Source organism: Hydra vulgaris, chromosome 02, assembly GCF_038396675.1.
Source record: "Hydra vulgaris chromosome 02, alternate assembly HydraT2T_AEP".
Classification (NCBI taxonomy): Eukaryota; Metazoa; Cnidaria; class Hydrozoa; order Anthoathecata; family Hydridae; genus Hydra; species Hydra vulgaris.
This window is the reverse complement of record NC_088921.1, coordinates 17,359,381-17,385,572: the sequence shown is the minus strand read 5'-3', so window position 1 is coordinate 17,385,572 and position 26,192 is coordinate 17,359,381. Positions and strand designations below refer to the sequence as shown.

Sequence of the window (26,192 nt, the reverse complement as noted above, 5' to 3'; positions counted from 1 at the left end):
GCATTAGAATGACTGAAAATAAAATATTTTAATCAAAATTATATGAAAGTTATGAAACCTAGAAAGATTTTTTTTAAGCTGGAGTCGGAGTTGGTATAATTTTTCCGACTCCGACTCTGACTCCGACTTCACGACTCCGACTCCACAGCCCTGGTTAACGCAACGAATTTGATTGTACCTCAAGAATGCGATATCCTTTTAGAGCGCGGAGAGCATTCACTACCAATTGTTTCAATTGATGATCACTTCAACAACCCATGGGAAGATTTTATTAAAGATATATAATACTATTTGCTCAGTTGATTATTTAATGAGATATCGGCTATTATATAATATAATTCGATGAGATCTGCTATTATATAAATGTATAATTTAGTCAGAAAAAATCTCAATAGTTATTAAGTACTTTTATTGTTTTTTAGGAGGGGGGGGGGAGTACACAAAAACTGACATCATATATAACGGGGGGTTCGAAAAATTTGACAGTTTGACAAAGGGTGGAGGGGGAGTCGAAAAATTGTGAAAAAACACTGACATCATTTATGGATGACCCCTTACATACAGTTCATGTTCCGAGATCAGATCATCCAAATATGGTAATAATATGATGTCATTCAAAAATTATTCGAATAACTCGATCATGAAAACTCCTCATTATTAAATTTTAAATCGTGGTAGTAGAATTTTTATTGTGTATCATTTTACTTCAAAATATACATAATTAGACTTCTAAAATTTTAAAGGCGGTTTATATTGAATATCGATATTAAGTAAGTTATTTTATTTTATATAATCTTTTTACGAAACCATTTTTATTTCTTTTTTACCTAAGTTATACATTGAGTTAAACATTATATGGGCTGGGCACTCAATGTAAATATGTGTATATATATGCGTATATATATGCGTATATATATATATATATATATATATATATATATATATATATATATATATATATATATATATATATATATATATATATATATATATATATATATAAATATATATATTTATAGCCCATATATCACTCACTGGCCTACTAGAAAGCCAAGCCAAAAGCTGTTAATCACATAAAAAATATGCCTAGAAACTCTTTACTGGTTATTTGAATTAAAATATTTTCGGCTTTGTCTTAAAATAATAAGTTATATTCAAATAAATGACAAATTTATATCATGTAAATAAAGCTATATTGATTAAATTAACAAAACATTAAAAAAACAATATTGATAAAACTACATTAACTAAAAAGGTTTGAATTTGCTTTATTCATGATTTGTTAATAAATATTTTAAATACAAAGTTTCTTCAGATTTGCAAAAACTTTTGATATCTTCTAAAACTTTTACTGCTTGTTCGGCACAAATGTAAGATCTTTGCATATTTATAGGCAAAAGAATATCACACCAAAACATTATGAATGTTTTAATTGCCTTTGGATGATCTTTAATGGCTTCCTCCAATTCTTTACCATTTTCAAGGTTAAACATTTGGTTTGAAAACCAGATATCTGGCCATTATCCACTAACAAGTTTAACTGCCATCTCAATTTGTTGTCTGTCTGAAGGAATTAATATATAAGCAAGTAGTAAATAAATTGCCTGGGAGTTTTGATTGGGGTATCTAGATTGGCTAATATTTGGTAAACTTTTAAAATTAACCTTTAGAAATTTATTTTCATTCCAAAAGTATTTCACTACATTAATCAGATGCTTCAAAAACTGCATGTAATCTCTCCATTTCAATTTATTCTCCTTTAATTGTGCACTACTATTGTTAAAGTTTAATGTTAAATAGTCATATTTACTACGTATTGGTTCAACAAAATAATATGAAAATATATGTGAATTGGTATTACCTTCGAAAAAGTCATCCAGACATAACTTTAATAATCGATTTAATATATGATGTTGACAAGCAACATAGAGAGGTTTCTAAAAGTCAACACACTTAAAATGTATCAATCTCTTTATCACACCACTTATTTTCCCAGTGTTAATATTTGTAGTGTCAGGATTGTTTTTATAGATCTCCATAAATTATATTAATTTAAAAGTTCTAGAAGTCTTTCAAAAAAATCTTTGACTTTCCATTCTTCAATACCATTGGCTTTAGCCTATCCTCTTTTTTATTGTTCTTTATTACGACAACATGATGTTCCACCCCTGGTATCTTTTTTCCATCAAAATGTAAAGACCAATTCTCAACCTTCAATTCTTTTCTAAATTTATCTTGTAACTTTTTACCTTCCCTGATGACTGCCATATAGATTGCTGGTTGAGTTGGTGCATGAAGATTGACACCAGCCATCTGAAGTTGTTGAAATATTGTGGCAGCTTTTTGTGAACTTAGCTTTGCTTGACAAACTAATTTAACAGCCTGGACTTTCCTCTGTTTAATTTTTTTGTTTAATAATATTTATTGAAAGTTCATAATTACTGCCAAAAGTAGTAATGAGTCAGTAAGTGACAACACTTACTGACTCATTACTACTTTTGTGTTCCTCTCTGTATTAATTCCAAATTAAAGTTGATGGCATCAATGGAATGTTTTCTTTTTTAATTTTCTTTGAAGGATGTATTTTTTTAGGATCATCAAGCTTCATTGTACTATATCCAACTCTACCAGATGTCCAGAGTTGCTTTCTAATAAAGACTTTTTTCTTCAGAATATAACCAAAGTTCTTTCTCTTTTGTTATATCTAATAAACCATCAACTACCTGGTTTTTTTATTTCTATTTGTCTCTTTTTAATTAATTTTTCTATCATTCTTAGCAATGATCTTTTATCACTTGTTGGAAAATTCAAATTAGCCCAAAGTTTGAAACATTCATCTGAAATTTTCTTTATTAGTACTTTCACATTTTTACAGTCTGATGCCAAGCTGGTGTAACACTAAATTTCACTACAAAAAAAAAACAAACAAGTTTTCCCTTGCAGAGCATTAAGTTCAATCAAAAATCAAAATAGCACATTAAGTTTAATGAAAATGGCCATTAAGTTTAATGAAAAGGGCTTAAGATCTGTTTACTTCTGTTTTTAAAACAAATTTAGCATTGTGTAATTTATGGACAATCCCTTAGGAACTATAACTCATTTAGGATGAAATTATTGTCATTTATTTCAAAATATAAAAGTGTACACACACATACATATATTAAAAATAATAATCAATTTACAAAAAAATAACTTTTTTCTTAAATAAATGCATAAAAACTATTGTTTTTAAGCTGAAAATAAAAAAAGTCATTATTTTCAAGTTTTAAAAAAATAGTTTTTTTAAACATGCTTCTTTTGTAAAGTGATTACTGTTTTTGAAGTATTTATATAATTTCGCTTCTTTTGAGTACCAGGTTGACATACTTTAGAAGAACTTTTATTTTCAAAATTTTAGGAACCAGTCAAATTTTTAAGGGTCTTGAGCTACCCCTAAAATAATTTTTTGTTGAAAAAAATTTTAAACCTAGTGTTTTAGTATTATATAGAACAAAGTAAAGGGGTAGGAACAGGTTTTTTTCAAAAATGTTGTTTTAAGAGCTACCCTAATATGTAACTCCTGTTATATTGGCAAGACATCAAAACCAGGGGCGTGGTGGCTCTAAAAAGCCCATGCGGGATTTTTATTAAAAGGCCTATATATGTGGGATTTTACCATATATGCTTGATGTAAAGGCCCATACGAAAAAAAAAATATATATATATATATATATATATATATATATATATATATATATATATATATATATATATATATATATATATATATATATATATATATATAATTAATATTATTGTTTGTAATACTTCAAAATAAAAATGATAACAACACAATGCAGCGACCACATTTTTGTTATAATTTTCTTAAAACACAACTTTACCGCAAGCAAATACGATTAGTTTTTTATTGTTTGAAGAACATAGCCTAACACAAATTTAAAAATCAAAGATTTTAACTTTTCTATTACTATATGATATATATTTTATTGTACAATAATATATATATCATATAGTAATAAATATATGTAAAAAAAATTTTCTAAAATAAATATTGAAAATCTTGAAAAATAAGAAATTTTTTTTATTTTATGAGAAAATTCATTTTAGTTTATGCTTTTGTTTAATTCGGTGTTAACTTTTTTTAACATTTTTGCATAAACTCACAACAGTAAAAATGCTGCTCTTAAAATGGTGCCATTATTGACATAGTTTAAACATAAAAGATTTTATAATGTAGTTTCATTTAGCAGTTCATCATCCTTTTTTTAATCTGTCTGAGGACAGTATATTACGGAGTGATTTCTTTATTTACATACAATAATATAAACTGTATAAAGATTAAAAACTTTTTTTATTATTGAAGAAGTTTATATCTGTTTCGAAACGTTACAAAAATGCAAAACATGAGTTCGAATTTTATTTATATAAAACGTTTAAAATTTAACACCAAAACATTTTTCTTAAATAAATTAAAACGCAATACAATTACTATATAGTAATTGTATTCTGTTTTAATTTATTAAAGAAAAATATTTTAGGAATAAATTTTAAATTAAGTTAATTTAAGTCCAACAATAATAATACCTATTATTATTGTTGGGTCTGCTGACTTTCTTAAATTTATTTTGTCAACATTACGATCGTTAAAAACTGTTTATGGGTTCATTATTTTCTCATGAAAAAAATATCATAATAAGTCTTAAAACATCTACTTTGTTTTCAGAGCAATGTTATTATTACGCAAAATACTAATTTAATTGCGCTCAAAGTCGAAAACTTTAAATCAAGTGATTAATAAAATTTTATTTGTGCTTACATAAATATTTTAAATGATTGTGGAATTTCTTTAAAATGTAGAAACAATTAAAATTTTCCAAAAGGCCCATATTTAGATGAAAAAGTGAAAAGCCCATGCAGGAATCCCGCTTAGCCTCTGGGGCCTCCACGCCTCTGATCAAAACTGATTATGACTAGTATTTAATTAAAACTTTTTCATTATGAAAAAATTTGTCATTTTTTAAGATGTTTATTTTTTACGTATTCATCATCTCAGTTATTATGCAAAGTACTTATAATGCGATGCAATTGTTGTGTTAAAAACTAATATTTTAGTTAATTTGTTAGTATATCTAACTATTTAATGCTGATATTGTGTTTTTTAACCTTTTTTTTGGGCTCTATGATAAGTGTTTTCTTTATAATTCAATAAATCATCTATTACTCACCAAAATATTTGACTTTAGATTGCACAGTATTTTTCACACAGTTCAAATACCATTCCACCCAATACAATATTTTATTAGGGAAAGCTTAAGTTAATTACATTTATTATTCTTCTGCAGATTGAATGAAGTACTTTAAAGGTTCCCATCTGTCAATTAATGGATATAGCAATATGATTATATGTAAAATAAACATTAAATGTTTTTTACATATAATCATAATGTTAATATCTATATATAAACTTAGATTTTGTAAAAAAAAAGTATTTTTCTAAACTTATTATAGACATCGTAAAGCATATTGTTGAGCCTTAAACAACTCTAAGGATATTTTGAGCATATTACTAATAGTAGATAAGTATACTATACTTGTCTACTATAATAGTATACTTATCTGCCAATAGTAGATAAGTATACTATACTTATCAACTAATAGTACTGTGCTCAAAAACAAAAACCCATACTGATAGTTGATAAAGAGATTTTCAGAGGTTATTCAAGTAATTAAAGATTAGTATTGTTATACAAAAAGATAAAGTCTTAGTTCTTTTATATAACTCTGTCAATCTCTAATAGCTACCTAAACTGTACTGCTAAATTTTATAGTAATATGATGTTTTCATATAATATATTATGTTATATTATTACTTCAAAATTTGGTTTTGTGACTTATATCACACAGAACTTTGTGATATATATATAACATTTAAACAGGAATTTAAAAAGAGTAACTAATAATTTCTTTTTAAAAACAAAAAATTAATAATATACTCTCTTAACAAAACCAAAACTTTTCTTTATAAGATAATTTAATTGAATATTAAAGTTGATTAAATTCCAAAAATATAGGGTATAAAGTAGACAGTAAAAAATCTTTTAGTGTACTTTAAAATTAGGTTGCGAAGATTTGCATATTTTTCATATGTGTAACAGCCTAATAAGCATTTAGTCAATTATCTTGAAATGAATCAAACATTATTAGACCCAAAGCATGGATTCAGGAAAAGAAAATATGTTTACCAAATTATTATTGTTTTTATAAAGTCATGCTTGACAAATTTTTTTTTTTTTGAAAAATCATGCATTATCAATTCATTATTGTTTTTGGAGGGGTACCAGAATTTGTCGACAACGAAATATATATATATATATAACAGTTATTTTGTGAAATAAATTCTTTGTAGCATTTCATATCAACAAATTTATTATATTTCATTTTAATTTTTATCACTTATTATTTTTGTAGTAACATTTAAAAAAAATAAGGTATCAATAGTGTTATTCATAAGGTATCAATAGTCTTATTACAAAACAAAAAACTTTTTCTGGCATTTTAGTTTTGGTAGCAAATTGCTACGGCTCATAATTTTACAGACTAATATTACTAATTCTTTAAGAATTAGCAGCTCTGAATCTGTTGTTATTGGAGACTGCTTGGATAAGAACTATTTTAATACATTTGCTTAACTTGACAAAGCGTTCAACCATATCAAATACTGAGTTCCAACCTATCTTGCAGAGGTATAAGTTCATATCCAAGTTCTAGTTTTACATGCTTCTGCAATATATCATCTATTTTCACACGTAATTTTTTAAACATTTTATGGTGCTAACTTTTTTTGAAACTGAAACTGAGCTATTTCAAATTTGATGTAGCCCAGCTCTTCACCTTTATTAAGTTCTTGACTGTTGTCCTCATTGTCATCCTCCCTATTATTAATTTCAAAATTATGGTATAAAACTTTATTTGGTTTCACATAAAGTACATCCCCTACTGCAGGCCTTGTTAAGAAACAATATGCCATTTGAATTTTGCACAAGAAATGGCAATTTTACATGCACGCTAAAACTTTTTAAAATTATTATTTAAACAGTCTTTTAAAAAAGTTTATGTGGAAAACATTAGGCAGTAATTAATTGTGGTAATAATATTTGTGAAATATTTTTTTTATTAGATAAAAAAACTGATAGTTCAAAAAATTTGTTTCTATTTTCCGTTTTTAAAAATAAAATTTATTTATTTTATTATATTTAAATTAAATTAATTATTAAATATTAATAATCACAAATTTATTTTATTAGATTTAATTTAAATTCTTTTGAAAATTTTAAAACACTCTGTTTTACATTTTTTTTTTTTTACTGCTAAAAATTCTGTTGAAGAAAAGAAAATTATTTTTAATAAATTTAATTGAAGTTACTTTAAAATGTTTGTATTATATTCAACTGTCTTCTTTATTTATTTATAGTTTCAAACCAAGAATTTCTTTTCATTCCGTTATGAAAGTGCTTATATACAAAAAAGTGCTTAATTCACTTTTAGCTGTATATAAATACATTGCTGGATAACCATAATCAAGCCTGTATGCAAAATTATTAGATTTGTTAAAAAATTTTACATAACAAATTTATGAAAAGATGGTTTTTTCAGTTTTGAAATTGCTTTTTAACAAAGTTTTTTTCTTTATCGCTAATTTTTTGAATTAATAATAGAATGAATGTCTATGATCAGTTTATGAGTAGTATGCAAAGATTTTGTTAAAGCCAAAATGTTAAAAAAAAATGTTGATAATTTTTATTTATTTTTTGAGCATTAAAAAACATAAGCATAAACAATCACCTCCTCATTAAAAATAAATAAACATAACATGAATGTTGACTAAATACTTAGCTTAACTTTTACTTTGAATTGCATAAAAGTTTATGTAATAAAATGTCAAAACTTGCAACACTTCAATAAAAATTCCAAACTTTCAATGCTTAAAAATTTACTAACAAAATCTAACAATATTTATAATAATTGATTAAACTAAAACTTCATTAAGAGCTTCGATTTCATACAGGTTCAATCGCATTCTATTGTTAATGATTACTTTATTTAAATTCAAAAAACGTCTAAACGGATAATTTTAAAATATCCGGATATCCTGATATTTTAAAATTATCCGGCCAGATATTTATTATATACAAAACCTTCAATAGGTATTTTATTCAGGGATGCGGAGTCCCAAAAAGGGACTGCGGATTTGAAAGTCACAAAAAGATTACTTTATCCTAGTTTTTTGTATCCCGGAGCTTTAAAAATATAAATAAATTATGGAATACTAATAGGAAAAAAATTAAGACTTTTAGGTTAGAGGAACAATTGTTTTTTAAGCCCGGAGTCCTTAGGTGTAATGGCGGCAAAGACTCCAGGACTACGGGCTTAAAAAAAATAAGTTTCAAGTCAGTGAATCTCATGCATTGTTTTATTATAGCAGATAATAAGTCAACAAACATGTTTAGAGCTTCTGGACACTACAGACTTGGAAAAAATAGAGATATAAAGCCAGAGTCCTTTTTGAACTCAGCATCCCTGATTTTATTAAACCAAATATTACAAAATATCACCATGGTAAAGATTCTACAATGACAAGTTTTGTTTGGAAGCTTTTAAAAAAAATGATCCTTCTGAATCGATAGCAATTTGCATTCCATGTGGAAAACAGATTAGCAGGGAATCTAATAATTCTGGTCAAAAATTGTTTTCTACAATACTGCACAATCACGCCAAAAAGTTTCATTTAAAACAGTATGAAGAGGAAAGAAAAAATAATATTGAACCTTTAGCATCTTCAACTACACAAGAACGTTCAAAAGGTAGCATGCTAATTTTAAAGAAAATGTGTGAAATAAAAAAACAAATTTTTTTATATTTGTTTTTTTATATAAATATAGCTGTGAAATTTATCAATATGTTAGAAAGCTGGGAAATTAATTCAAAAAGAAGACATAGTTTAGTTAAAGATGGTGCTGCTAATATGTCTCAAGGAAGTAAACTTGCTCAAATAACATCAGTTCATTGCACAATTCATTTATTGCAGCTTGTGATTAAGGATACAGTTTTTTCCCAAAGATTAGTAATAGATTTATTAGTGAAAGCACGTAGGATAGCAGGCCGTTTTAATCATTCATCAAAGCATGTACAGAATTTAAGTTATTACAACAACAACAACATGAAACACCTCTACTTTTAGTGCAAGAACGACTTCAGAAGCTTAAAAGAGCAGTTCAAATATATTTAGCTGATCATAATGAGCTGCCAACATTCACATCAAATGATTGGAAACTCATTGAAAGTCTATTTGCATATTTTGAAACCTTTTTATGAACTTACTAAGTTTATGAGTTCAGATGTTTGTAGTTTGTCAACAGTAGTTCCAAATATATGAACTTACAAAGATTTTTATCAAAAGTTGATCAAAAAAGATAATACAGTTCAAATAACAAAACATCTTCTAGCATCTTTAAATAACAGATTCTTTTCTCAAGATAATATAGATAATAGTACAAATGATGAGAGATATGTTTTATCCACCATTATTGATCCTCGCTACAAGCTCAAATTTCTTCCTATTGATAAAAGAGAGCAAGCAAGATCAATGCTATTAGAGACTGTAGTGAAAAATCAAAGAAATGAAAATGAACTATCGCCAGAAATTATTAATATTGCTTCTAGTTCCAATCATTTGACACCAAAAGCCAAAAAAAAGAAAGTTGATTTGACAGATAATGACTTTGATTCTTGTTTTTTAGAACTTGCAGAATATGAAGGAAATGAAGGTAAGAACTTTTTTCTGTTTCTATGAAAATTTACAAAAAACCTGTCGTTTATTAGTAGTTTGTCAAAACTAAATAAAATTATCAATTTTTACTATTATTATCAAAATTCATTCAATTATTATTTTATTATAACATTTTACTGTATATTATAAATAACTGATTTAAATGTCATATTTATATTTAATTCTTGTAAAAGTTTTGTAAGTTGTTTATAAAAATTGCTTTGCCAATTTTATCTTAATTTTTATAATATTTTTACAAAATTTGTATTTTGTAATTTCATTTGTAATCATTTTTCAGAAAATGGTGGTCGTATAAATTCAGATCAAGTCTCCATTGTACAAGCTGCTCAAGAAGTTGATGTTTTCTTTAATCAATCTATTATAGATAAAAACAAAGATGCTTTAGATTATTGGAAATATGAAGAAAAGTTTCCACTGCTAAAAAATTAAGCCCTTAAATTATTAGCACCACCAGCATCTTCTGTATTTTCAGAGAGATTGTTTTCTGAATATGGAAATATTTATGAGAAAAAGCAATCAAGGCTGTTACCTCAACGCGAAGAAATGTTGTTTATACATTATAATGCAAATAAATTTATAAATTAGTGATAAAATCTTTAGTTCTTCTGTACAGTTAGTTCTTAATTCAACTTGAACAATTTTGTATTGAATCATTTTTTTAATTTAATTTAGATTAATTATTAGATTATTCAAAAAGATGAACACGTTAAAGTTTGTGTTCTAGGTTCTATAACTCTATCAATTACCAAATGATTTGATCATGCCTAAAGTGTGCATCTTTAAAACTGCAGCAATAGCTTATACAAGTTTTTTTCTTATTATTGACAAACAATATAATATCCGGTATAACTAACTGGATTATTTTATTATCCGGCTGGATACCGGATAATATACAAATCCGACCCAGATATCCGGCTGGATAACCTATCCGGGACACCCCTAGTATTTTTATCCTATGGCTAAAGCAAATTCTCATAACCTCTTAATTTTAGCAATAGTTTAAATGTCTAACAATGTTGAAAGTCCATAAATTGCAATAAGATCTGTTATTATATTAGCTATAGTATTTTTTGCTTGTACAAAATGTATGTTATCTTTTTTTGCATTACACTCGTGAAGCCTCCTTTGATTGTTACGGTTGCGTTACAAGTTTTGCTTTGAGCAGTTTTGTTTACTTTGCACTTTAAAAAATGCTCCCAAACAGGATCATTGCTGTTAAATTTTTGGAAAGTCATTTTAAAATTGTTTTTCTAAATAGTTTTGAATTAATATGCTTCAAAGTGCAACAGTTTAAAACTATGTGTAGGCTATAATGGTATGTAATATGAACATAAAATGTAATTTTATTTAAAAATAACATGGAATTGAATACTCAAACCAAATAGATCCAGATCAGACTTTCAAAAAAATGGCACGGGTTTCAAGGTATTGGGTTCCGGATCTTGGATCCAACTATGCTCTATATTCTAGTTTAATTGTATGTCAACCTGAGTCTATAATGAAGCAAAATTGTATTAAATTTTTAAAACTAGTAATCATTTTATATATTAAAAAAAAAATTGATTTTACTGCTATAAAAATGAAAAAAAAAGCACTATTTTATATTTTGTTTAAAAGTGTTGTTTTTATTAGGGAAAAATATTAACTAATATATATTATTATATATGTTTATTTTATTTAAGAATGTTCTTGTTTTAACTTTTTTGGTTGTTTTATACTGTTTTTTTTTTATTTTATTTCTTTTTGATTTATCAAGTGATTTATTTAGGGATTTACGCAACAGAGTGCTCGTACTTATACTGGTATAGGCGCATTCTAGTGTGTATGCATTAATTGACTATCTAGGGATTGGTGTAATGTTTGACTGAAACATACCAACTTTATAGATAAGTACTTTATTTCCTAAGCGTGATTTAAAATCTAATTTAATTTATTTTTAAATATTTTTGTAATATAATTATCGATGCGCATATTAATATCAAAGGAGTTAAATTTGGAAAGTATCTATTTCATAGCGTATCTCATAGGTAGATGCAATACTTCAAGAATGTCACTAATCCGTGTTTGTTAGATACGAAATTGACTGAAGAAATAATCAACATAATTCCTACCCCTTGAATACAAATTTGTTGATCTCCTTACTGATAAAAATCCTACTTAAAAAAACCTGTTAACCGGCTATAATGTAAGTTGTTTTGATAGACTCAACTGAATATTTTTTATAAATAGTATTAATTTCAATATCCAACTGGATATTGCCAAATTGAATATGTAGAATCTATATGTAGAATAGCGTTTTAAATCTTTCTTATCTTTTACAGGACTCTAATTGATAGCAGTTGACTATTTTTAATGAAATTGGCAATCTTATTTAAATATTTTAAAATATTTTTTTTTTATGAAATTGGTAATCCTATTTAAATATTTTAAAATAAATAAATATTAAAATAATGAGAGGGTTTAATGATTTTTTAATTTTCAAACGCAATAAATATCATATATGTTTTAAATTAATCAATTAATTCAAAATAATGAGGAGGTTTAATGAATTCAGCTAATTTTTCAATTTTCAAACGCTTTTGGAACTGATTTTTTTTAATCCAATTTTCTACAATTATAAGGGACGATATACCCGATCTCTATTTTAACATAATGTTAAAATACACAAATATGTTAGTGTTATTCTTTTAATATTTTAATATTAGGTTAACCATTGTTTGATTTAGATGCTGGATGTTATTTTGGAATGAAGCTTGATATATTCTATTAGAAAGAAGATAAGTTTGTGGAGTCCATCTTTCCATTTAAACTAAATATCCAAGATATAATTGCAATAAAGATTTTTATATAATCAAATTAAATCTAGAAAAGTACATCGATATGCATCGATTACACAAGAGCACATGAAGTAGTCTATAAAACCCTAAACAGAGAATGTTTGTTGTGTCTGATGAAAACTTTCATCGTGAAAAATTAAGAGCGTAGTTGAATACAATGAGATAGTAAGAAGATTTTCAAGCATACATTAATATTAAAAAATTCATTATCTTTTGTATAATATATCATATTGTTTAAAATATTATTTGCAGTTTTGTCTGTGTCTGGGGGGTAAAACATTGTTTTTTATTCCAAATAGGTTTCTAGCAATTATTGGGAAAATTGCTAAATTTCATTTTAAATACGGCAAGTATAAGCAAATGTTACCTGGAATCACAAAATGTTACCTAGGATATAAAAGCTGTTGTTTTATATAGATGGTTTTTCCCCAGAAATGGAACAAATTCCCGGAATTTTTGGAATACTCCCTTAACTAACTCCCTCAAGGTGGTAGTACCCTTAAAGAGGAAAAAAATTTAAAATTTGATATTTTTTAGGAACATTCATGTTTTTCTGAAGTGTTAAATTAAATTATTTCAAAAAGTAACAAAATTAATTTTTTTTAACCCCTGCTTGGTAATTATGCGCATAAATTAGCAAAATTTAGGGGGGGAAATGGACTTTTTTTTAACAAGAATATCTAGTTAACCATTCATGTTTTACAAACCAAACTTTATAAGTAGTTTTATATATGTTCAAAAAATGTGCTGAATTAAAAATTATACAATAAACAACATTTAATAACTTTAAAATCATTAAATTATATCAATAAAAAGAAAAAAGTATAAGTACAGCTTGCTTAAATTCAAAATTTAATACTTTAACATTAAAAAAGTTGATTTTCTTTGGTTCAGCACATCACAAATACACTCAAGAATAATTGCTGAAGATTTGAAAAAATTTCATTGAGCGGTTAAAAAGTTATCTTTGTTAAAAAATTAAAAAATGCACAAAAAGTTAATCGCAAAAAAAACGCAATTTAAAAAAATGCTAAAATTACATTAAGTTTTTTACACAATAAAAACCACCGCTACTGTATGCAACATCTTCTTCTTTATTATGTTGGTCAATAAAACCTTTCTAAGGAACAACTTAGTCATAAGCACAAAAAAAAACTATAAAAATTAGACTTGTATTTTTCAAGATATTGCAAGAAATATATCTCCAAGGCCCGTTGCTAAGACGCTTTATGATACAGTACCTAATCTATTCAGGCCTTTTAACTTACTTTTATAAACTTTTTTTTTATTATTATAAGAGTAGACATAATAAATGAAGGAAAATTGTAAAAATTTAAATTTTGAAAAAAAAAAAAAAGCCGGTTTTTTGGGGTACTGCCACCTTAAGTTTCCGTAACTTTACAAGGACGTCAATAGCATACATAATCCAAAATATCCGAACCCTTCCCTAGTTGCTCTTTTTTTGTATTTTAATTTCTTTTTTATTTCTAACTTTAACTGGCCGTTGCTATGAGCATGGCTATTGAATACAAAAGTACTCTGTTAAAATTTTTTTTTCTCGCGTGAAGAAATATATAAAGAGTACGCGGGAAAAAACGGCAGTCACATTTAAGAAGTTTTGAGAAAGTATATATTATTCATTTATAAAAGTTTTCATATAAAGCAAAGAAGTAAATTAGAAAAATTATTTCTTGATTAATTTATCTGAAGTTTACATTTTTAATAAAACATTTGTAATTTTTATTAAAAAATTCATTTTCCTTACTTTATAAAAAAATTTTATAAATTATTAATATATACTTTCTCAAAACTTTTTAAACTTGACTCTTATAAAGAGTCGCGTTTAAAAAGTCATATAAAAATATATATATCTTTTAGACTCAGCAACAGTAACTGTTTAAAATAATGCAACTTTCGAAAAATCGTTTTTTTCTGACCTTTTAAGCCGTCTACCACCAATAATAAATTAGTAAGTAAAAAGACCAATAATAAATTAGTAAAAACACTTATATAAACTTTGCCGGGTTCATCAGAAAGCCTTCCTGATGACCTGACAAAGGTGAACAGACTGTAGACGAAATATAGATAAGTGCTTTTACTAATTTGTATATATATATATATATATATATATATATATATATATATATATATATATATATATATATATATATATATATATATATATATATATATATATATATATATATATATATATATATATATATATATACATATATATATATATATATATATATATATATATATATATATATATATTTGATGTTGAGTTTAATATCAATGAAGTATGACAATAATTAGAATTGATACAGCCCAGTGGGCACGGTACGTTTTTAAAACGTTTTTTAGACGTTTATATAAGGTTTAAACCTAATAAAAACGTTCAAAGAACGTTTTAAAAACGTTCTTTGAACGTTTTTAAAACGCCCACTGGGAGATTAGTGTGTCATATAAAAACGTAAGTAGTAATAGTTTTGTTTAGAAAAATTAGAATTTAGCTTTCGTATTTTGTTTTATTAGATTTTTATGCAAGAGTTTTTGATTGAAATTGAAAATCAATTGTAATATATATACGTAAAAAAAGTAACAACGGACATTCATTTTTTTAAAGTACGTATTTATTTTACAACTACAATGTAAATTACAAGTTATTTGAAAAATTTGGGATATAAATTTGTCAAATGGTTACTCACGAGAAGTGAACGCCTGAGGGAAAAACAAAATACATTAGATTAGAGGAGAGTTATTTTTCTAACAAAGCATGTTTAGACAGTTTTCAAGGTAAAAATAAAGATTATTAGAAGGCTATTTAAAAATATACTAATACGATGACAAAAATAAAAAATCAGTGCACCCAAACAATATAGTAATAAAAAAAATACTAAAATGTAAGGCCTAAAAATGGAAAAAAAAAATGCTAATGTGTAAACGTAATTTGAGTTGTGGTTAAGTAATAAATAGAGAGCTTACGATATGAAAACGGTAACGGAGACGACAAAGGTCTGAATTGAGCGGTTGCGACTTGTGTTTGCGGTATTCGGAAGTTAGTTACGAATTTTCGTTTCAAAAAAAAGAAAACATCTTGAAATAAACAAAAAAAATTTAAAAATGGCTCCTTTAAGAAATGTTAGAAATAGTTCATTACTTGCATTAGAATCAAATATCATGGACGACGTGGAAGTTTTACTACTGTACAAATTAAATTTGTCTAAGAATTCAGAGTTACCTTTTTGGAGTTATAAGCAATTTTGTTTAGAACTCATGTCTTATGATTAATGCAAAAGTAAATTTAGATTTCTACATAGTGATATATATATATATATATATATATATATATATATATATATATATATATACTATATATATATATATATATATATATATATATATATATTATATATATATATATATATATATATATATATATATATATATATATATATATATATATATATATATATATATATATATATATATATATATATATATATATAGTTGCTCCAAATGGCCTTATAGCTAACTTATTTGGATCAGTTAAGGGAAAGAAATACGATAGTGGAATATTAGCTGACTCAAAATTAACTTATTAAATTTATAAGGACAGCATTTATTTGATACTGGAGGTAATCTCTTATGTATTTATAGTGATACCGCATATCCTCTTAGAGTGCATTTACAAACAGGCTTTAAAGGTGCAATGTTGTCTCCACAACAGAAAATTTGGAACAAGAGAACGAGTGAAGTCAGAGAGTCAGTTGAATGATTATTTGGAGATATTTTAAACTAATTTAAATTTTTAGACTTTAGGAAAAACTTAAAATTCTTCCTAAATGCTGTGGAAAAAATGTATATAGTTTGTGCCTTAATAAATAACGCTTGAAGTTGTTTATACGGTTCGCAGACATCTAATTATTTTGGTATTAATCCACCTTTACTTGAATAATATTTTGTATAAAAATAAAAGACGATAATAAAAAACTAGTTCACTTATGGTTTGAATTTTAAAATCAACTTTTTATAAATAAGTTTTTTTAAATAAAATATCAGTCACATTCAAGTGAATTTCAATTATTTTTTGGAAAGTTGTTTTATTAATTCTAACATTGTCGCTTGCTGCTGCGATTGTTGTTGCATTATTTCCTGCATAATTGTTTGCTGTTGTTGAAAGAGTTTCAACATTTCGAATATGGTAAAAAATGTTTCTTTTACCAAATCACGACCAAAACAAACCCCTCCCTTTTTTGACATTTACCGACTAAGGGTCCAAACTGCTTTTCGACATCCAAAACACTTTTCGACTAATGCTTCTTAGTTAAGGCGATCCTGAGTACGGCCCTGCGCTTCGATAAAGTCATGAAAATACTTTTAATAAAACTTAATTTAATTTCTATCTTAATTAAACCCTACCCATATTCTCTTCCTCCCTTTCTTCCATCAAAAAAGATCAAAAGGTTTCCCTCGCAGAGTCTTTATTTGAACTAAAATCATAGCCCATTAAGTTTAATGAAAATTGCCGCTTAAAAGAGCCTAATATATCCAACTTCTGTTAATAAAATATATTTTGCGTTGCCTAATTTATGGACGATCCCTTGATAATTATTCACAGTTTCGACATTTTAGTATATCAAGGTAAGGCGCTATACTTACGCAAAACCTATATTCTACGATAAACGCTCACATCTACGGTTTAATTTTTTAATAATTTATTTCTCTAATAATTCTTCTAAAATCTCAATATTTGTTATATTAAAAATTATTTCTTACTGCTTATTTTGTTAAGAACAACTTTTTTATATATTTTTAGAGCTATTTTTGGTTGGGGTACAAGTCAAAATCGAATATAGAAAAACGATAAAACAATATTCAAACTTTATTATAAATTTCTTAACACAATTAAAAAAAGAACATTGATAAAAACTTGATTTTATAAAATTATCAATAACATTATTTTATGTTTGATTAAATAACGATAAATTTAAACATAAAAATCATAGCAACTAAAGTTATTGTCAAACAATTTACGTTATTAGTGTATACAACATTTTTTTAATATCCAAAGAAAGTGACTTAAATTAAACCTTTCTTTCCTTATTATAAAAAGACTAAAACAACTGTATTCAACTTTATTCTGCTAGAAATGTTCTAAAGTTACTATAACTGAATAACTGAACTTCAAAAAGATTTTTTAACTGAACTTCAAAAAGATTTTAAAAAATTGTTATCCATTAAAATGCCTACTAAAATTTTTTTAATAAAAGTTACAAATATTTTATTAAAAATGTAAACTTCAGATAAATTAAAAATGTTAATCTCAATATGTTAATAAAAAAAAAAAAAAATTACCAGTAAAATGTTACTCAAAAAGGAGGGGTAACAGACAAGATATGAAACTTACGACATTGTATTGCAACAAATGATTAAATAAGTTAGAGTAAATTTGCCATCTTATACCATAAGAAAAGTCAATTTTTGCTGAATGATTGTCTGCTTCAGTTTAATCCAGTAATAAACGATATACCGAAAAAAACAACCACATAGCTTAATGTCAGCATGCTACTAGCAGTTGCATTATATAATATGTACAGATCTAAAAAAAATTATTTCATTTAATATAAAGATCAATATTATTTTTTTCTTTCTATTACTCACCTCTGAGGTGTATAATAAATAGAAATTTTTTTTTTATTGTAAATAATAATAATTTAGTAAAAATTATTTAATTAATAAATTAGTAAAGGACATTTATCATACCTTTTATTTGACTGACTTAGACTGTTATCGTACTATGTGAAATATGGCATTTGCAAGTAGCATGTTGATACAGAGCTATCTGAATGTCTAATTCAGTATTCCATTAATGGAATGAACTGAAAAAGACAATCAGTCAGCATACAATTTTTATTCTATATTCTATACTATAACATAAACTGTTAAATTATTTAATTATTACTGGCAATACTTTGATTTAATTTTAACAATGTTTTTTAATAAAATATATAATAATACATCTACTTACGATGTGAAAGATTTTCAAAATTATTTATATTATTCTATATATTCGAAATTATTTATAATATTCTACAATAGCTATTCTCTAGTGCATTCTGATACAATAATTCTTTTTTCAAATAAGTTTTTTTTACGTTGATTCCAAATATGAATAAAAAATTGTAGATAAAAACAAAAATGTGTTTGTGTCATTAATTTAGCAGAATATTTTATATTCTGCAAAAAGCTATTAAACTGTTCGCAGATAGATGAATTTATTGGATAAAAATTCCCCAAACGATTACACCGAAAAACCTCAGCACATTTATGTGTGTAGCCATGAAATACATCATGAAAAAAGGAGGTATTTTTAAAATATCCAGACTCACGGTTGTGACAAAACTCTGACAAGCTGCAAGCAAAGTCATACACAATATTTTCTGGAGCAACTTCAAGATGTGTATACAATGAGGCATGTGGGTCCTTTCTTCCCTCAGACCCTGGAATAATATGGAATCCATAACAATGGCCATGTATAGGGCAAAACCATAAAAAAAGAAAAGATACACCTTTTTTAGATACTTGAGGAAACAATTTATTGCAGATTTCTGATGGAATATCATCAAATATGTTATTACTGGAACCTTTATCTGCTGAAAATGTTCGCATTTTCCTTATCTTCAATTTCATAGCATATCTTATAGGTAGATGCAATATTTCAAGAATGTCACTAATCCGTGTTTGTTAGATACGAAATTGACTGAAGAAATAATCAACATAATTCCTACCCCTTGAATGCAAATTTGTTGATTTCCTTACTGATAAAAATGTTGCTTTAAAAAAACCTATTATCCGGCTATAATGTAAGTTGTTTTGATAGACTCAACTGAATATTTTTTGAAATAGTATTAATTTCAATAGCCAACTGGATATTGCCAAATTGAATATGTAGAATCTATATGTAGAATAACGTTTTAAATCTTTGTTTCTTATCTTTTACAGGGCTCTAATTGATAACAGTTGACTATTTTTAATGAAATCGGCAATCTTATTTAAATATTTTAAAATAATTTTTTTAAATGAAATTGGCAATCCTATTTAAATATTTTAAAATAAATTAATATTAAAATAATGAGAAGGTTTAATGATTTTTTAATTTTCAAACGCTATAAATATCATATATGTTTTAAATTAATCTATTAATTCAAAATAATGAGGAGGTTTAATGAATTCAGCTAATTTTTTAATTTTCAAACGCTTTTGGAGCTGATTTTTTTAAATTCATTTTTTTACAATTATCGGGGCGATATACCCGATCTCTGAGCATAATGTTAAAATGCACAAATATGTTAGTGTTATTCTTTTAATATTTTAATATTAGGTTAACCATTGTTTGATTTAGATGCTGGATGTTATTTTGGAATTGGACCTTGATATATTCTATTAGAAAGTAGATAAGTTTGTGGAGTCCATCTTTCCATTTAAACTAAATATCCAAGATATAATTGCAATAAAGATTTTTATATAATCAAATTCAATCTAGAAAAGTACATCGATATGCATCGATTACACAAGAGCATATGAAGTAGTCTATATAACCCTAAACAGAGAATGTTTGTTGTGTCTGATGAAAACTTTCATCGTGAGAAATTAAGAGCTATCGTTGTTGAATACAATGAGATAGTAAGAAGATTTTCAAGCATACATTGATATTGAAAAATTCATTATCTTTTGTATAATATATCATATTGTTTAAAATATTGTTTGCAGTTTTGTCTGTGTCTGGGGGGTAAAAGATTTTTTTTTATTCCAAATAGGTTTCTGGCAATTATTGGGAAAATTGCTAAATTTCATTTTAAATACGGCGAGTATAAGCAAATGTTACCTACGATCACAAAATGTTACCTAGGATATAAAAGCTGTTGTTTTATATAGATCGTTTTCCCAGAAATTGAACAAATACCCGGAATTTTTGGAATACTCCCTTAACTAACTCCCTTAAGTTTCCATAATTTTACAGGGACGTCAATAGCATACATAATCCGAAACTTGAATTTAAAAGCAGAAGTAGGAGTCCGTTTTCTTTTTTCCGCGATTATTTTCTTTTAACTTAATTGCTTTCCGCTCTTTTTTGTGAAGTTAAAAGCTATTATCAGTGAATTTTACATACCGTGAACATTTTTTATTGTAGTCAAAGTAAATTAATTAGAAGGCGTGGGGTATTACTGTATATGAAGGCACGCTCGTTTTTTAACATTTCCCTATGGAAAGTATTATCTAATATCGTAAAATACATACTGTGCGTCTGTAAAACAGTTTCCATCATTTTGCTAATGTTTTTTTTAAAAAATTTTTAAAAGTGCAAATTTAACGATTGAAGTTAAATTGATTGATTAGGACTTCTAGAGCACCTTAACAATATATAATTTATATATATTTATTATATAAATAAATATGTGTGGGTGTTCATAAAGTGTTAGACTGATAAAAAATTATTTTTGTATCTGGCAATATTTCAATTGATTTTTTATTGTATCAAACAATTTTTTTTTTTTTCCTATAAACTTTAGGCAAAAACAGGTGGTTTTAGGCCTAAAATATGCTAAAATCTTGGCAAAGATATCTCAAAAAATGTATAATGTATTAAATTCTAATTTTTTGCAATTTTATTCCTTTCATGTAGATTAACGTCATGAGATAAAATTTTTTGTTGAAAAAGTTTTTATTTTATAAAATTTAAAATATTGAATATGCAAACTTATATAAACAGGTTAAAAACCCTGTCTTATATAAACAGGTTAAAATCTCGTCAATAGCATACATAATCCAAAATATCCGAACCCTTCCCTAGTTGCTCTTTTTTTGTATTTTAATTTCTTTTTTATTTCTAACTTTAACTGGCCGTTGCTATGAGCATGGCTATTGAATACAAAAGTACTCTGTTAAAATTTTTTTTTCTCGCGTGAAGAAATATATAAAGAGTACGCGGGAAAAAACGGCAGTCACATTTAAGAAGTTTTGAGAAAGTATATATTATTCATTTATAAAAGTTTTCATATAAAGCAAAGAAGTAAATTAGAAAAATTATTTCTTGATTAATTTATCTGAAGTTTACATTTTTAATAAAACATTTGTAATTTTTATTAAAAAATTCATTTTCCTTACTTTATAAAAAAATTTTATAAATTATTAATATATACTTTCTCAAAACTTTTTAAACTTGACTCTTTTAAAGAGTCGCGTTTAAAAAGTCATATAAAAATATATATATCTTTTAGACTCAGCAACAGTAACTGTTTAAAATAATGCAACTTTCGAAAAATCGTTTTTTTCTGACCTTTTAAGCCGTCTACCACCAATAATAAATTAGTAAGTAAAAAGACCAATAATAAATTAGTAAAAACACTTATATAAACTTTGCCGGGTTCATCAGAAAGCCTTCCTGATGACCTGACAAAGGTGAACAGACTGTAGACGAAATATAGATAAGTGCTTTTACTAATTTGTATATATATATATATATATATATATATATATATATATATATATATATATATATATATATATATATATATATATATATATATATATATATATATATATATATATATATATATATATATATATATACTATATATATATATATATATATATATATATATATATATATATATATTTGATGTTGAGTTTAATATCAATGAAGTATGACAATAATTAGAATTGATACAGCCCAGTGGGCACGGTACGTTTTTAAAACGTTTTTTAGACGTTTATATAAGGTTTAAACCTAATAAAAACGTTCAAAGAACGTTTTAAAAACGTTCTTTGAACGTTTTTAAAACGCCCACTGGGAGATTAGTGTGTCATATAAAAACGTAAGTAGTAATAGTTTTGTTTAGAAAAATTAGAATTTAGCTTTCGTATTTTGTTTTATTAGATTTTTATGCAAGAGTTTTTGATTGAAATTGAAAATCAATTGTAATATATATACGTAAAAAAAGTAACAACGGACATTCATTTTTTTAAAGTACGTATTTATTTTACAACTACAATGTAAATTACAAGTTATTTGAAAAATTTGGGATATAAATTTGTCAAATGGTTACTCACGAGAAGTGAACGCCTGAGGGAAAAACAAAATACATTAGATTAGAGGAGAGTTATTTTTCTAACAAAGCATGTTTAGACAGTTTTCAAGGTAAAAATAAAGATTATTAGAAGGCTATTTAAAAATATACTAATACGATGACAAAAATAAAAAATCAGTGCACCCAAACAATATAGTAATAAAAAAAATACTAAAATGTAAGGCCTAAAAATGGAAAAAAAAAATGCTAATGTGTAAACGTAATTTGAGTTGTGGTTAAGTAATAAATAGAGAGCTTACGATATGAAAACGGTAACGGAGACGACAAAGGTCTGAATTGAGCGGTTGCGACTTGTGTTTGCGGTATTCGGATAAAGTTAGTTACGAATTTTCGTTTCAAAAAAAAGAAAACATCTTGAAATAAACAAAAAAAATTTAAAAATGGCTCCTTTAAGAAATGTTAGAAATAGTTCATTACTTGCATTAGAATCAAATATCATGGACGACGTGGAAGTTTTACTACTGTACAAATTAAATTTGTCTAAGAATTCAGAGTTACCTTTTTGGAGTTATAAGCAATTTTGTTTAGAACTCATGTCTTATGATTAATGCAAAAGTAAATTTAGATTTCTACATAGTGATATATATATATATATATATATATATATATATATATATATATATATATATACATATATATATATATATATATATATATATATATATATATATATATATATATATATATATATATATATATATATATATATATATATATATATATATATATATATATATATATATATATATATATATATATATATATATATATAGTTGCTCCAAATGGCCTTATAGCTAACTTATTTGGATCAGTTAAGGGAAAGAAATACGATAGTGGAATATTAGCTGACTCAAAATTAACTTATTAAATTTATAAGGACAGCATTTATTTGATACTGGAGGTAATCTCTTATGTATTTATAGTGATACCGCATATCCTCTTAGAGTGCATTTACAAACAGGCTTTAAAGGTGCAATGTTGTCTCCACAACAGAAAATTTGGAACAAGAGAACGAGTGAAGTCAGAGAGTCAGTTGAATGATTATTTGGAGATATTTTAAACTAATTTAAATTTTTAGACTTTAGGAAAAACTTAAAATTCTTCCTAAATGCTGTGGAAAAAATGTATATAGTTTGTGCCTTAATAAATAACGCTTGAAGTTGTTTATACGGTTCGCAGACATCTAATTATTTTGGTATTAATCCACCTTTACTTGAATAATATTTTGTATAAAAATAAAAGACGATAATAAAAAACTAGTTCACTTATGGTTTGAATTTTAAAATCAACTTTTTATAAATAAGTTTTTTTAAATAAAATATCAGTCACATTCAAGTGAATTTCAATTATTTTTTGGAAAGTTGTTTTATTAATTCTAACATTGTCGCTTGCTGCTGCGATTGTTGTTGCATTATTTCCTGCATAATTGTTTGCTGTTGTTGAAAGAGTTTCAACATTTCGAATATGGTAAAAAATGTTTCTTTTACCAAATCACGACCAAAACAAACCCCTCCCTTTTTTGACATTTACCGACTAAGGGTCCAAACTGCTTTTCGACATCCAAAACACTTTTCGACTAATGCTTCTTAGTTAAGGCGATCCTGAGTACGGCCCTGCGCTTCGATAAAGTCATGAAAATACTTTTAATAAAACTTAATTTAATTTCTATCTTAATTAAACCCTACCCATATTCTCTTCCTCCCTTTCTTCCATCAAAAAAGATCAAAAGGTTTCCCTCGCAGAGTCTTTATTTGAACTAAAATCATAGCCCATTAAGTTTAATGAAAATTGCCGCTTAAAAGAGCCTAATATATCCAACTTCTGTTAATAAAATATATTTTGCGTTGCCTAATTTATGGACGATCCCTTGATAATTATTCACAGTTTCGACATTTTAGTATATCAAGGTAAGGCGCTATACTTACGCAAAACCTATATTCTACGATAAACGCTCACATCTACGGTTTAATTTTTTAATAATTTATTTCTCTAATAATTCTTCTAAAATCTCAATATTTGTTATATTAAAAATTATTTCTTACTGCTTATTTTGTTAAGAACAACTTTTTTATATATTTTTAGAGCTATTTTTGGTTGGGGTACAAGTCAAAATCGAATATAGAAAAACGATAAAACAATATTCAAACTTTATTATAAATTTCTTAACACAATTAAAAAAAGAACATTGATAAAAACTTGATTTTATAAAATTATCAATAACATTATTTTATGTTTGATTAAATAACGATAAATTTAAACATAAAAATCATAGCAACTAAAGTTATTGTCAAACAATTTACGTTATTAGTGTATACAACATTTTTTTAATATCCAAAGAAAGTGACTTAAATTAAACCTTTCTTTCCTTATTATAAAAAGACTAAAACAACTGTATTCAACTTTATTCTGCTAGAAATGTTCTAAAGTTACTATAACTGAATAACTGAACTTCAAAAAGATTTTTTAACTGAACTTCAAAAAGATTTTAAAAAATTGTTATCCATTAAAATGCCTACTAAAATTTTTTTAATAAAAGTTACAAATATTTTATTAAAAATGTAAACTTCAGATAAATTAAAAATGTTAATCTCAATATGTTAATAAAAAAAAAAAAAAATTACCAGTAAAATGTTACTCAAAAAGGAGGGGTAACAGACAAGATATGAAACTTACGACATTGTATTGCAACAAATGATTAAATAAGTTAGAGTAAATTTGCCATCTTATACCATAAGAAAAGTCAATTTTTGCTGAATGATTGTCTGCTTCAGTTTAATCCAGTAATAAACGATATACCGAAAAAAACAACCACATAGCTTAATGTCAGCATGCTACTAGCAGTTGCATTATATAATATGTACAGATCTAAAAAAAATTATTTCATTTAATATAAAGATCAATATTATTTTTTTCTTTCTATTACTCACCTCTGAGGTGTATAATAAATAGAAATTTTTTTTTTATTGTAAATAATAATAATTTAGTAAAAATTATTTAATTAATAAATTAGTAAAGGACATTTATCATACCTTTTATTTGACTGACTTAGACTGTTATCGTACTATGTGAAATATGGCATTTGCAAGTAGCATGTTGATACAGAGCTATCTGAATGTCTAATTCAGTATTCCATTAATGGAATGAACTGAAAAAGACAATCAGTCAGCATACAATTTTTATTCTATATTCTATACTATAACATAAACTGTTAAATTATTTAATTATTACTGGCAATACTTTGATTTAATTTTAACAATGTTTTTTAATAAAATATATAATAATACATCTACTTACGATGTGAAAGATTTTCAAAATTATTTATATTATTCTATATATTCGAAATTATTTATAATA

The 26,192-nt window shown here is 25.5% G+C and overlaps 1 long non-coding RNA gene across 1 annotated transcript; it reads left to right on the top strand.

Moving 5' to 3' along the window:
- The first annotated feature begins 631 nt into the window (after nucleotides 1-631).
- On the top strand, nucleotides 632-12,926 carry LOC136076416 (uncharacterized). The gene is made up of 3 exons (XR_010636254.1): nucleotides 632-770; nucleotides 11,616-12,032; nucleotides 12,574-12,926. It is a non-coding gene; the product is annotated as an uncharacterized LOC136076416 (long non-coding RNA).
- Nucleotides 12,927-26,192: the final 13,266 nt, after the last annotated feature.